The sequence below is a fragment of the Pelmatolapia mariae genome, linkage group LG3_W (assembly GCF_036321145.2).
Source record: "Pelmatolapia mariae isolate MD_Pm_ZW linkage group LG3_W, Pm_UMD_F_2, whole genome shotgun sequence".
Classification (NCBI taxonomy): Eukaryota; Metazoa; Chordata; class Actinopteri; order Cichliformes; family Cichlidae; genus Pelmatolapia; species Pelmatolapia mariae.
In genome coordinates this window covers 45136245-45149251 of record NC_086229.1, presented here as the reverse complement: position 1 = coordinate 45149251, position 13007 = coordinate 45136245, and positions in this window count along the sequence as shown.

The following is a 13007-nucleotide window of genomic DNA, read 5'->3' as shown; positions in this document are numbered from 1 at the left end:
GTTGTTCTAAACTTGAATACAGTAAATATTTTAATGAAGTTAGCAAATTCTCTTTTAAATGTGATCTTTTAAACCTTAAACTGTCATTGTCACTGTGTTCCTCAGTGGGACTTACATATTTAATGCTTGAATAATATTGATGTGTCTGTTGGATCCACTGCATTTTGGAGTTTTTAAATCAATTCAACCATAAGCTTTTATGTAAAAATACTTCACAAATATTTGCTTTATCTGAATTCCTAGCAACACACACAATATATATGGTTAATATATATTGTAGGAACAACATCCAAGATCTCTCATCCAGAAAAGTATGTATATTTATACTATTTATATATCTATCTATCTATCTATCTATCTATCTATCTATCTATCTATCTATCTATCTATCTATCTATATATATAGATATATATATATAGATATATATGTATGTATGTATGTATATGTGTGTGTGTGTGTGTGTGTGTGTGTGTGTGTGTGTGTGTGTGTGTGTGTGTGTGTGTGTGTGTGTGTGTGTGTGTGTGTATGTATACGGAGTACTCTGTGTTTTTCTGTCTATACACATACATTTCAGCTCTATGTGTTGCTACTGGTTCCAGAACAGAGTTTAAATCAGGGAACATCTCATACTGAAGGTTAGTCTTTACTGCGGAGGCCTAATTTTGAGTCTGCCCCAGAACAGTTTCTATGTGTCATTCTTCTTCACTCTCTCCTTGCCATCCTGTCTGTACATATCCAATCAAGGCAAAATAGTTCTAAAAACATTCATCTTTCAAATCGTCTTTCTTCTAAAATCACTGAGGTTCTCTGGGCAGATAAGATTTTTTGCTATCTTGACTGATAAGATAAGATAACTCTTTATTGTCATTGCACAGTCATACATAGTACAGTAGTACAATGAAATTGGAAAAGGATAAGGATAATTGGATAAGGAGCCACACAAGGAAAGTTACTGATTGTTGCACCACACCCTCAGTTTGCAGCTGGGAGTGTGACAAACTGTAGAGCAGTTTCTGTAAAACAGAGGGTGAAATGTGCAGGAAAGTGGGAGCAAAGAGATGTAGGCATTTGAAGTGAAACAATATTGTGTGAAAAAAGTAGCAGCAGGAGTCACTGAAAATTTAAAGTTTTTCTTGTAATTAACATTTTGAACAGGTTTTGCAGAGCTGAGGACTACACAAGGGTTAATGTCTGAATTTCTGAAAAGCAGATTTCAAAGAAACCTCATATTCCTCTTTCACACTGACAGTTTTAAAGTTACAGTTTCATAAAGAAAACAAATATCTCAGTTGAAACAAAAAAACAAGTTCCAACAGTAATGGGTGTGGATAGAGATGATGTGTATTTGCATGAATTATACAAACCTCACATTTATGGTTAAAATGGCATCAATAAATAAAGAATAACAAAGTTTCCTTTTATGCATGACAGTCTTATACTCTGGTTTAGAGACTGTGAGTGCCAGACTGTTCTGCTTTTCTCTCGTTTGTTTCTGAGAAGTAAGGTTGTTCCCCTCAAATATAAACTGACCCTAAGGAGGAAGTTTTATTTTTGTGGATAACAGTGTGTTGAAATGGATTTCCTCAATGCATTTTATGCAGTTTTACATGTTTTGTTCCCCAAATTAAGGCTGACTGCTGCTTTTATTTTTAAACCTTCTGTAATAAAGGTTTAAAAATAATAATCACATAATTACTTTTCTAAAAAAGTAATTAACGCCAGAATTTCTACAACCATCAAACAGCTAAAACAGTAAATGAGAGCAGGTACACGGATTCTGCACAAAGACGTAAGCGCAAAACGCGGACTCAACGCATCCGAATCAGTGAGAATCCGTGGCCTTTCTCACCCGACGGCACATACGCAGACGCGGGCGCTTGTCAGTTATTCATTTGTAAAAAATGTTTGGAATCATGTATGATTTTCGTTCCACTTCTCATGTGTACACCACTTTGTATTGGTCTTTCACGTCGAATTCCAATAAAATTAATTCATGTTTGTTGCTGTAATGTGACAAAATGTGGAAAAGTTCAAGGGGGGTGAATACTTTTGCAAGCCACTGTATATGTAATGGATATATATGAATAAATATAAGATATAAGCTATATACGATATCTAAGAGAAACACAGCAGTTCGTACCATTTCAGGTTTACTTTATAGGTTCACAGAGTAGTGGAAACAAGATAGTCTGTGCAGTGCAGCGTCATCCTCCATAAATATAAGCTAAGCTCAAAGAGGAAGTCAATATTTACTCAGCAGTTTGCCAAAAGGTGTTAATCGTGATTGTTATCAGTTTTACACTGTATTCAAAACATCTATGGTCACCAGTGACCTGCCATAGCTTCCTTTTTCTCGCTCTTTCAACAAACAACACACATTAAGGTCATAAATGTTAGCCTTACTGGAGAAAATACTTCAGGGTTTTACATTAATTTGACCTTCTTCTTGTCAAAGTAAACAACTTGAGATGTACTGTCACAATAATGTGACTTAATTGATTGAAAATACTTATACAGCAGTTTTAGTTTTGTGGTACGCGACTTTATGTTATTTTCAGCATTTTCCGCTTTTCATGTTTTTCTTGGAAAGATTATGTGTGAAATGCAAGGCCATCATAGAGTTACTGTCCCTGTCACACTGTCGTTTCCTGTTGTTTATGTGTTACCACTCTTTGTACATTGCAAACAGGCAAGAAACCGAATCATGTTAGAAATTAGATCTAATCTAATATGAATAACTTGAGTTTTTAAAAAAATCCATGAAGCTATTTTTCCCTTTGATTTTTCATTTGACACATGGCTCTGATTGCCATGGAAGTGTGAATGTTTCAAGCACATTTGTATCCAAGAAAACAAATGTGCAGTAGAAACATATCTGGGATAAGGAAAGAAATTTTATTTCCAATGGAAATTAGTGCTGTACAGCAATTTAACGTTTCTATCAGTGTTTCTATCAATGTATCTATCAACATGGCAAAGAGCAAAAAGGCAGAACTGTTACCAAGATGATATCATCCAAAACAGCAGCATTTGGTCCTGCAGTCGCCATTAAAACCTTTACTTATCACAAGAAGCTAACAGGAATCCTGCATTAAGCCATCTATTTAACAAGCTCCAACATTAAGTAATGAGAACTTTGTAATAAAAAAGAAAGAAAAAGGAAAGAAAAATACCTCAGGTATACATCGTAGGTAATTATTTATGGTTTAAAAATTTGCATTTATTATTTCAGAATAACAAAGATCACAAAGATCTTTAGCATCATGCTTATTTTTTATGCATGATTAGCAATTTATGAAAATGTTGGCTTCCACTCCAAGAGTGCAAATGCGAGTGTGTTCAAGAGGCGTGTGTGAGTGTAGACGGCGTTTTCGTTTGTGTGACCCACAGGATTGTTGTTGCCCTTCCCCACTCTTGGATTCCCTGGACTTTTTCCCCTTGCACATTTTGTATGTAGCACCTGGTGTGGTTGTAAACAAACTGTTCAACCTTTTTTTAACTAAGTTCTGCACTTCAGTTCATTCCTGCTTTTTGACAGTGTGTGTGTCAGTAAATTAGTGTCCACTAAGAACCCTAATGTGGAGATGAATGAAATAAACAAAGCAGTTAGTTGGGGTGGTGCAGAATCATCCTCCCTAAATATAAACTAGGCTCAAAGACGAAGTCAGTATTTACTCAGCAGTTTGTCAAAGGCTTCCACTTTTTTAATTGAAATTCAAGCGGCTCTTGTCCAATGAACAGCTTGAAATAGTACAAAGGTAAGTGCTGAAATTCGAGAGCTTAAGAAAAAAAGGTAAGGTTACCCAAAACTGAAATATAACCTAAATTTCAAGATTACACAAAAAAGGCCTTTTTCAGAGAGCAGGAAGTGGGTTAACAATTTCAAGCTGTTTTTCAGAAATGGATGTTGATCAAGCCTTAAAAGTTGGTTTCACCAATTGCAATAGTTGTCCCAAACTTTCTTGATTACTACAAACCTCTCTGTCTTCAGAGAGCGGGATTGTAGAAGTAGTGTTGGAACACACTGTGGTACCGCAACCTTGTGAGTATTATTTAAACAGTACTGTGCTGCAGAAAGTAGTGTGTTTTTAAAAATAAAAAAGGAAATGAACAATGGAAGAGAGACATCATAACACATAAGAGTGCAGTTCCTTCCTACAGAGAAACTGAGAAGAAAGTCAGCGTGTCAGTGAGTACAATTTTCTTCACCATAAAAAGACTCTGAGAAAATTTAGGAAACTCTGACTTAATAGTGTTCATAGTAAGCAAGTCTGTTTCCACTGTAAAGGGAACACTGCAAAAAAGACTGCTGTGTGTGCATAAGAGTCTTTTGGGAGAAAAGACTTTTAAACTTTTAGACTTTTGAATTTTATATTCATTTGTCCTTCTTTATGTTAACAATTCGAGATGTATTGTCACACTAATGTGTTTTGTTGATACAGCAGTTTTGTTCTCATAGTTAGCTAATTTATTTTAGTCTGCATGTTCTGCTTTTCTTGGTTGTTCTCTGAAATATTTTTACTGTGAAATGCAAGGCCTTCATTCAGTTTCTGTTCCCGTCATCTTGTTGTTTCATGTTGTTTTTGTGTCTCTTTGTATGTTGATCTGAAACAGGCAAGAAACAAAATCAGAAATTAGAGGAGCAGTGCTGAAGATGATGGTGTCATAGTTTAACACTGAGTCTGTCTACAGGAACATGGTGAATAGCCAAGAGGTGGAGCTGTTACAGAGACAGTATCATCCAAAACAGCAGCGCTTGTTCCTGTAATCAGCATCAAAACCTTTACTCAGAAAAGGCTAACGGTAGTAGTAAGTACCTACTTAGCGAGCTTCAACATGAGGTAAAGAGAACTTTGTTAAAAAAGCAATTATCAAAATATAATCAGGAATAAACATGTTGTAAACAAGATGCAGGTGAATAACGCTGGAATCACACGGGGACAGGCTCCTCTCCACAGCTCACTCTTCTCGCCCAGAGAAACACGCCAGACTTCAGCGCAGAGGATGAGACAGGTAAGAAATCATCAGGGAAATAAAAGGCAGACTGACCAATCGGAGGAGTGATCTCTATTGCAGCTGGTTCAATGCTCAGGTGAAGAATGAAGGTAAGATCTCTGTATAAGAAGGAGCCAGATGACAAACAGGTGGACTTCATTGCCTCAGGTGAGCACAGAACGAGGCAGAGTAAGGCGTGGTTAGAACACGCGCACATGCACACGCACACTGAAAGAGAGAGAGAGAAAATAGCAGTTATGCACAGGTATACTGGAGGACCATAACAACGTGGCAATGACAAAACTGGAACTAAAACTTAACAAATACTGTAGGTGAACTCCTGACCAGAAACATTATTTTAATAGATTATATCTGCAGCTTGTGCATCATCATTGCACTGAAAGAAAGAAGCTTCTGAATTCAAGTCCACCATCAGGGCATGATCTTTCCATGTTTCTGTGAGTTTCTATGCTCTGTGTACTCTGACTTCCTAAAGACATGCAGTTACCGGGGTTCGGTCAACCAGACCATAATTGTAGCCTATATTACCTGAATGTGACTGGTTGTTAGCTCTGTGAGAGGCTGGCGACATATCCAACCCCAAGACAGGTGGGATAGGCTGCAGCTCTGCCCCTGACCAATAATAAGTGGAATAGAATGGATGGATGAATTATTGAAATATACATTAATAAAAATAGACCTTTAACTAAGTGTGCTTAGTTTCCTTTAATGATAAATAACACAATGATATAACAAAACTTGTTTTTTTAGTTTAACTTTGCCAATCATTTTAAATTAATAATAATGTTGTGTTGTTTATTCAACCCTGAGTTTTGTCTGTAGGTTTCCTCAGTTAATCATCAACAAGCTTTCCTAGGAAAGTAAGTTTACCTCGTGATGTGATCTATGGTACCCGTCTGTCAGAGGGAGACTGCTGAGAAAACATTGGCATGAAATAATCAAAGTGACATGGGCAAAAATGTCAGGTCCGTCCATTTCGCAATGCTTCTAACATTTTTTTTAATAAAAAATCATCCGGTGCTATTTTATTTAAAAGAAATGAAGCCATTATTACATTAAAAAGTAAATACATCTCAGGTTTAACATAAACATGGCAGACAAATTAATGGAAAAACCTTAATCAAATAAACACAAAGTTAGATTGATCACCTTACTCAGGTGCACACATGCTTCCTTCTCACATAAACATGTATAAAAAGCACATACTTTTATATAATCCTCTGTTAGCACATGTAAAAAAAAAACAAAAAAACAAAAAGGAAAAGGAAAAAAAACAAAAACATAAATCAATGCTACAGTATGTAGGCATGAAACATCCAGTACTAAGACAGCTGGTATATATGTGTGTGTTCATCATATGAGAAATGCCAAGCAGGGAAGAGTACACAGTAACTAAACTACTGCTGCAGCATGTGATAACAACTTTATTATGAATAAAAAATAAAACACACAATGAGAAAAATAGGCTAAAAACACAACGAATACCATAAATTCTGGTGGGGACTGGTGTATTTGATGTGGAAGTAGAAGACACAGGTGAGGAATCTGAAGGGGTAGCGGTGGTTGTAGGAGGAGTAGATGTAGTCTCTTTCATTCCACTGTTGTCGGCATTGGGCTGCACAGACACATTCTGAGTCAAACTGAATGGCATTTATGTCTTTATGACATTGTGTTCCAGAAATGCTTCATTTCCCAGAGTTCTGTGGAGCTCCGTCAGGTTCTGTGTCTGCAGATGTGTCCGGCCAGCATCTGTGTTGTTACTCCAGTGTGCGCTTGCCAGCCAGCTGTTCTGACTGCCTCTGCTGCAGCAGGAAGCCGACCAGAGCACCGAAGGAACATTGATCCTGTTGTTGAGACTGTTGTTGCTGGGCTGTGCTCCGATCACTACAAAGCCTTTGTTGTTGATGTTGTTAATGCAGTAATTATCCAGAATGCATTTGACACATCTCTACATTTTTCCCCAGCTTCCATGATTACATTTTTTTCTTGTGGAACAGCATTAGTCAGGGTAAAGGTAGATCTTTTGTCACTACATCAGATCTATAAGAGCTTGGAAATAAATGCCCTCTGTCGAACTCTTGCTGGTTGTAGTAATCAGTGTTTCCAGCCTGGTGCTTGTAGATGTTCTTGTTGTCATCATCAGTTATGTTTTCAAGCTATAAAAATCAAAACAGTTCATGAGTCAGTCATGCATTGCTACTGCAAAGTGGATTACATGTAAATGTATTACTTGGTAAAAAAAAAAAGGTGAATAATTTAAACATTATAATACATCTGTCTTATGCTATCAGCTGTACATATTTTATTGCATTTGTATTTGCATTTTGCAAAGCAAACTTGAAAACTTTGGAAACTTTGTAAAACTGTTTTACTATTACATAGTAAATACAATGAGTGCTGCCCAATATCACAGAGTAATATAAAAAAAATGTAGAACCGTAATAACTCATAAACAGGGTCACTGAATAATAAGTAAACGTTATTGTAGTAGTGGGTGCTGCTGTTCCAGTAGCACATTACAGTAGCTCTGTGGGCTGATAGTTACATTTTTATACATAAAGTTCTGTAATTAGCACTGGCTGTGAATGTTATTATACTAAGATTAAACATTAATAGATTAATTTTCTGTCATGCAGCACGGCAGCAGCAACATATTTAATTACAGCTTAAAAAGATGTATTAAAACTGATGACTGTTACTAATAATGATACCTGTGGTTTAATCTTCCACAGAGGTTTGCGTCCCTCGCTTCCACCTCTGTACCCTGCAGCAGAAAAAACTGGGATTCTGTTTTGGGTGTCATACAGCATGACAAACCTGCTGATGTTTCCTAAAGTCTCACAAATTACTTTGCATCTGTTCTGATCCTGGATGTTCCTTCTGTTAAGATTCATAAATTGAGGGGGATTCCAAAATAACGACCACTGATCCGGCCGGGTAAAGTTAGACGACATTTTAATGAATACACGCAGCGTGGAGCCAACACTGTACAGATTCAGTGTTGAACTCTCTTACAATAGTCAGAACACAGTATTTATAGGGGTGAAATAGTACAGCCCCCCTTCTGTTGCCAGGCAGACACAATATCTCCTACATCAATCCAAAACCGCAATGACTTTTAACATAGTTTAAAAGAACATCGTCTCGTCTCCATCCAGGTGCTTCCCCTCAGCTCGCCTTCGCTGTCGCTTGTCTCTGGAACATCCTGCACCTGCTTCTTCATCAAACAGTCACATATGCACGCACAATTTTGCAGTTGCAAGCAAAACATGATTAACTTTTACCTATATAACTGAGTCTATCTACGATGTGTGTATGTGTGTGTATGTGTCAGCCTCTGCTTGCACTTTGTTTCACCTCTCAGCTCCCCAGCTAGACCTTGTAACCTTTCCACTAGACAGAAGGCCAGCACGTACACAACTGGAACTATATGTGTAATTTCTAGACTAAATGTCACACTCAAATGATGTTACTCAAAATATAAACGAGACTGCTTAACTCTTAAAACTTAAAACTTTAAAACTTAATCAAAGCTTACTCAAAGATATAAATGCATAATAAAATAACCTGCTCAAAATACTTGCACTCAGACTCTGCTTTCGGTTTCACTTTTGCAAAGCATACTCTGCACAAGCCTGTGTTTCCTGTCAGCCTGCAACTCAGCCTCTCACCCACTGAAGTCTGGACTTCAGTGTAAGAATATAAAAACATTCAAAAGCCTTTAAAATTATAGATTCACCTCAACAGTTTAAAGTGGTTCTTACTGGACCTGTAATAAAAGCTTAATTGGGTGCCAATATGTTTAAACATCCAAATGCAATATCAATATTAATAATTAATGGAATAATCATAATGATTATAAAAAATAGCAGCAAATAATAGCAGCATAATATTTTACTATTCCTGACACTTCCCACTAAAATTTCTAAATTTCTAAATGGACTAAAATGGACAGAAGGAGGAGAGCAGTGATACATCATCAGCGAGCTGTGTGTCATCAGGTAATGGGAGAAAAAAAAGTATTACATTAGACCTACTTCCTTCATTTTTCATGTATATACTGCTACATAACATGGTGAATATTCTAATTAAATATAACCAAATATTTGTGCTGCTTTAATCTAATTAATGTATACTTTATATTGTACAGCTTCTTGTGACTGTTATGATAACTAAAGAAATTTCGCTTTATTTTGTTGACTCCAAGTGTGTGTGTGTGTGTGTGTGTGTGTGTGTGCACATCCACTAAGATGACCAGTTTCCTTTATAGGTTAACAGAGCAGTGGAAACAAGATATATGGTGTGGTGCAGAGTCACCCTCCTTAAATATAAGTTAGGCTCAAAGAGGAAGTCAGGATCTACTCAGAGTGTGTGTGTGTGTGTGTGTGTGTGTGTGTGCGTGCGTCTATGTCAGGGGTGTCCAAAGTCCGGCCTGCGGGCCAAATGCGGCCCGCGGTCCATTTTTAATTGGCCCTCAAGTAATTTTATAAATAGAATAGAATATGGCCTGCACTTCAACTTTTGCTTGAGTGTATTGCACTTCTTAGTTTTAACACCAGGGGAGCTACTGTTGATCAAGGCAGTTGCTCTACCAAAAAGGACAATCACAGAAGAAATTTACCCCCAAGTTACTAAACATGGCAGAACCAAAGAAGCCAAAGGTAGAAAGTGAGTGCAGAAAATTTCAGACACGGTGGGAGAGTGAATATTTCTTCAAAGAACTCAAGGGGACGTGTGTCTGTTTGATCTGCACTGAAACTGTGGCAGTTATGAAAGAGTATAATATACGACGTCATTATGAAACCAAACATCAGGCCTATGCATCCTACACTGGTGCTGAGCGAGAGCAGAAATTAAAGCAAATGCTAGCTGGCCTGCGGGGTCAGCAACAGTATTTTTTCGTGCTCAAATTGTGGACGAGAGCACGAGCACTTTAGGTGAGTAAAAAATATATTCCACAGTACCCGTGTGTTAATGTGCAGGTACACATGCTTCAAATATCAATAATGCGCATCAATTCTGTCACTACGCTGCTTTTGCGCACCACTTTCTTATATGCGTTTTTCTTGTTAACACACACAGAGTACACACTGCTGTGCACAGCGCGCGCACTCGCAAAGTCAGCTGATCTCATCTGATGCAGAGCTGCTCCTTGATCAAGTGACATTTGTCTGGATTTTTGGCACGAGTGGCGATCAGCACCGCGGCTGGATGGCCCGATTTACATACCCAGCGCAGCTGATACTCACCAGAATAATTTACTAAAATTATATGCACTCCTGTTATTAAGTCCAGTTCAGTCTGTTAATGTTGATAACAGTTTCAAACGAACGTTAATAGGTGTGTTGCTAAGCCTAAGAACTTAAATAACAAGCTTGAAATGTACCCGTCCCATTTTCCCCTTTATTGTTTTTCTCAGTGCTGTAAATCTTCTGTCCAAGAAGAAATCTGAGGCTGCTGTTCTGAGAATGAGCTACCAAAGCTTTTTCTGAATAAATCAATAAAGATCCATTTATGGAAAGCTGTGATGAAGGCAGTTTTGTCTTTAATGATATTCAACAATATAACACATTTGACCACTTTTAAATGATTTTTCTAACTTTAATACAGTAAAGTTAAGATTATATACCTAATTTCTAGTAAGTGGCCCAGCCCCTCCTAGATTTTTATGTATGTGGCCCTCAGTGAAAAAAGTTTGGACACCCCTGGTCTATGTGGTATGGATGGACATTTGACCTGACACTGTACCTGGGCTCCGGGGACATTTCGACTTTTTGCTGTGTATTCATGTGTCCCCCTAAAACATGACTCGTAAATGCATTTTTAAGTGTCTAAATAATCATTTTTTCTACTTCTTATGAGGTCATTATTTATCTTTTGACCTGTATTTGCTTAAACTGTAGTGTAAATTCATTTATTAAACTATAATTAAAAGATTTTCTGATTTTCTTAAAAGTCCACCTATACCCCTCAGCTGATTTTTGTGTATTCCAGTTTATTGCACAGCGACGTTTTGAGTTAGAGTGGATGTGTGTAAGTACTACAATTTAATACACATTTTCAATACACACGGCTGGAAGTCATTGTGATTGGTAAGCTATATATATAGGCGGTACCTACAGGAATCGACTTCGTGCGCGTGCCCTTTAACAAGTATATGTCGACGGCAATACGAAGACTGACTAAAAGCACAAAGGTAAGCCTTTTTTAATGTAAAATGCACCATGACTTTAATACTATATGAAATTATAGGTGCACAGGCCTATATTAACCCTTTAAAGCCGGTCGGAGCGGACACGCTCCGTTTTGCGTAACTATTTTTAAATCCCTGTAGCACTGCAACCACGTAAGCTAGCGCGATATTTTTTTTTGCATATGAAACCGGAGGAGTTGTACTTACATCTTATGCCATCAGCTTGTCCTAGGTCACAGTTTCCTTCCACATATAGCTTTGCAAAAACTGCATAAAAAGCGCTTGCAGCAACAAAAACATAATATTCCAGAAACACGCTTTGCCGATCCGATCAGCTGTTCGTAACACTTCCTACATCCATCAGCGTGAACTCTCGCATGTCCTCCATGACCTGCCCGAAACTGGAAGTGACGTCATTTTGCGGAAATGTAGTTTTTTACCACCAGGGCCTCATGAGCCTATACTGGTGTTTTTAAAAGTTATGTTTGACTTTATGACTTTCTGTGTCGTTTCTGGGATGCTTAGGACTCATATTGCACTGCTGGAAATAGTTTATTTTGATGCATATGCTGTTTTTTTGCAAATTTGCATTATAATATTTATTTTTGTTTTTCCTGCAGTATATGTAAATTGGTGTATTTCAAAAATAAAACTATGAAGACACTTAAAATAAATTTCCTGTGGTGGGAAACTAGTTTGTGCAACTTTTCTGTATTTACAGTTTTGAGGGATAAGCCTCTTAAATTTCTCTAACTAGAAATATATGTTAAAAAAACAAAAACGATTTTCAAATTTTTTGTAGTTTATTGCACTTTTTTGCAATTTATGTACTTACTATGCACTTAATGCATACATATTATTAAAATTTGGGCTATAAAGGTTGTATTGATGTATATCAACTTGAAATGCTCCCAAAAATGGCACTACAGCATGTAAAAATATAATATAAGCTCTGGCGGACTTGATTCTATGGTAGGTCTTAAAGGGTTAAACTGGTTTAATTTATGCTTTATGGACTGTTAGTTAGTTTTTGAAGAAGTAAAACTGCCTCAGTGTTTGTCATTGAGTACATAAAATAGGGCTGACGACTAACCGCGTCAACGCGATAAAGCGGGCTAACCCGTGTTAGGATTTACTCGGTGTTAAAGCATTAATGTGGCTTAAACGTGTTAATGCCGACATCGCGACTAACGCGATTAACAATTAAACCAGCGCAGTCTGAGTCAAAATCCCTGATGTCGCTGTCAGCTAATTTCGGGCAGTTTGTCCAATGTCTGTCCATTCTGCTGACAGCCCTAAAATAAAAGCAAGGGGTATAAGTGTATTGAGTCGTGTATTTATTTATATGCCTGAAGAAAAAACTTCTTACAGTTTTGATGCCTAAGCTTTCTCAGTACTTGTATCACTCTCTGCAGTCGCCATTACAGAAATGTCACATGTCGCCATTTTGAGAACTAGGCCTTTAACATTTTAAAAGAAGGCATAAATTAGGACTATGAATAAGTCAGCTGTGTTTATGCTGTAAACTACAATACTGCTAGTTCTACTACTACTGATGATGATGACGATAATCGTAATACTTTATATGCTTTGGTATGTTAGCAGAGACACAGAGTTTATCATGACAGCCTGAAGGTGTTCATGTTTGAATTCAAGTTTGATGGAAAACTCTGGTGGTGCGTATTATATCAGTGTAGTTTGATTAAGATTAAATTACACATTGCTTTTGATTTATGAAAAAAAAGCTTCCTAACAAAAACTAGTTAAGCTAATACTTTTTTGCCTAACCCCACAGTG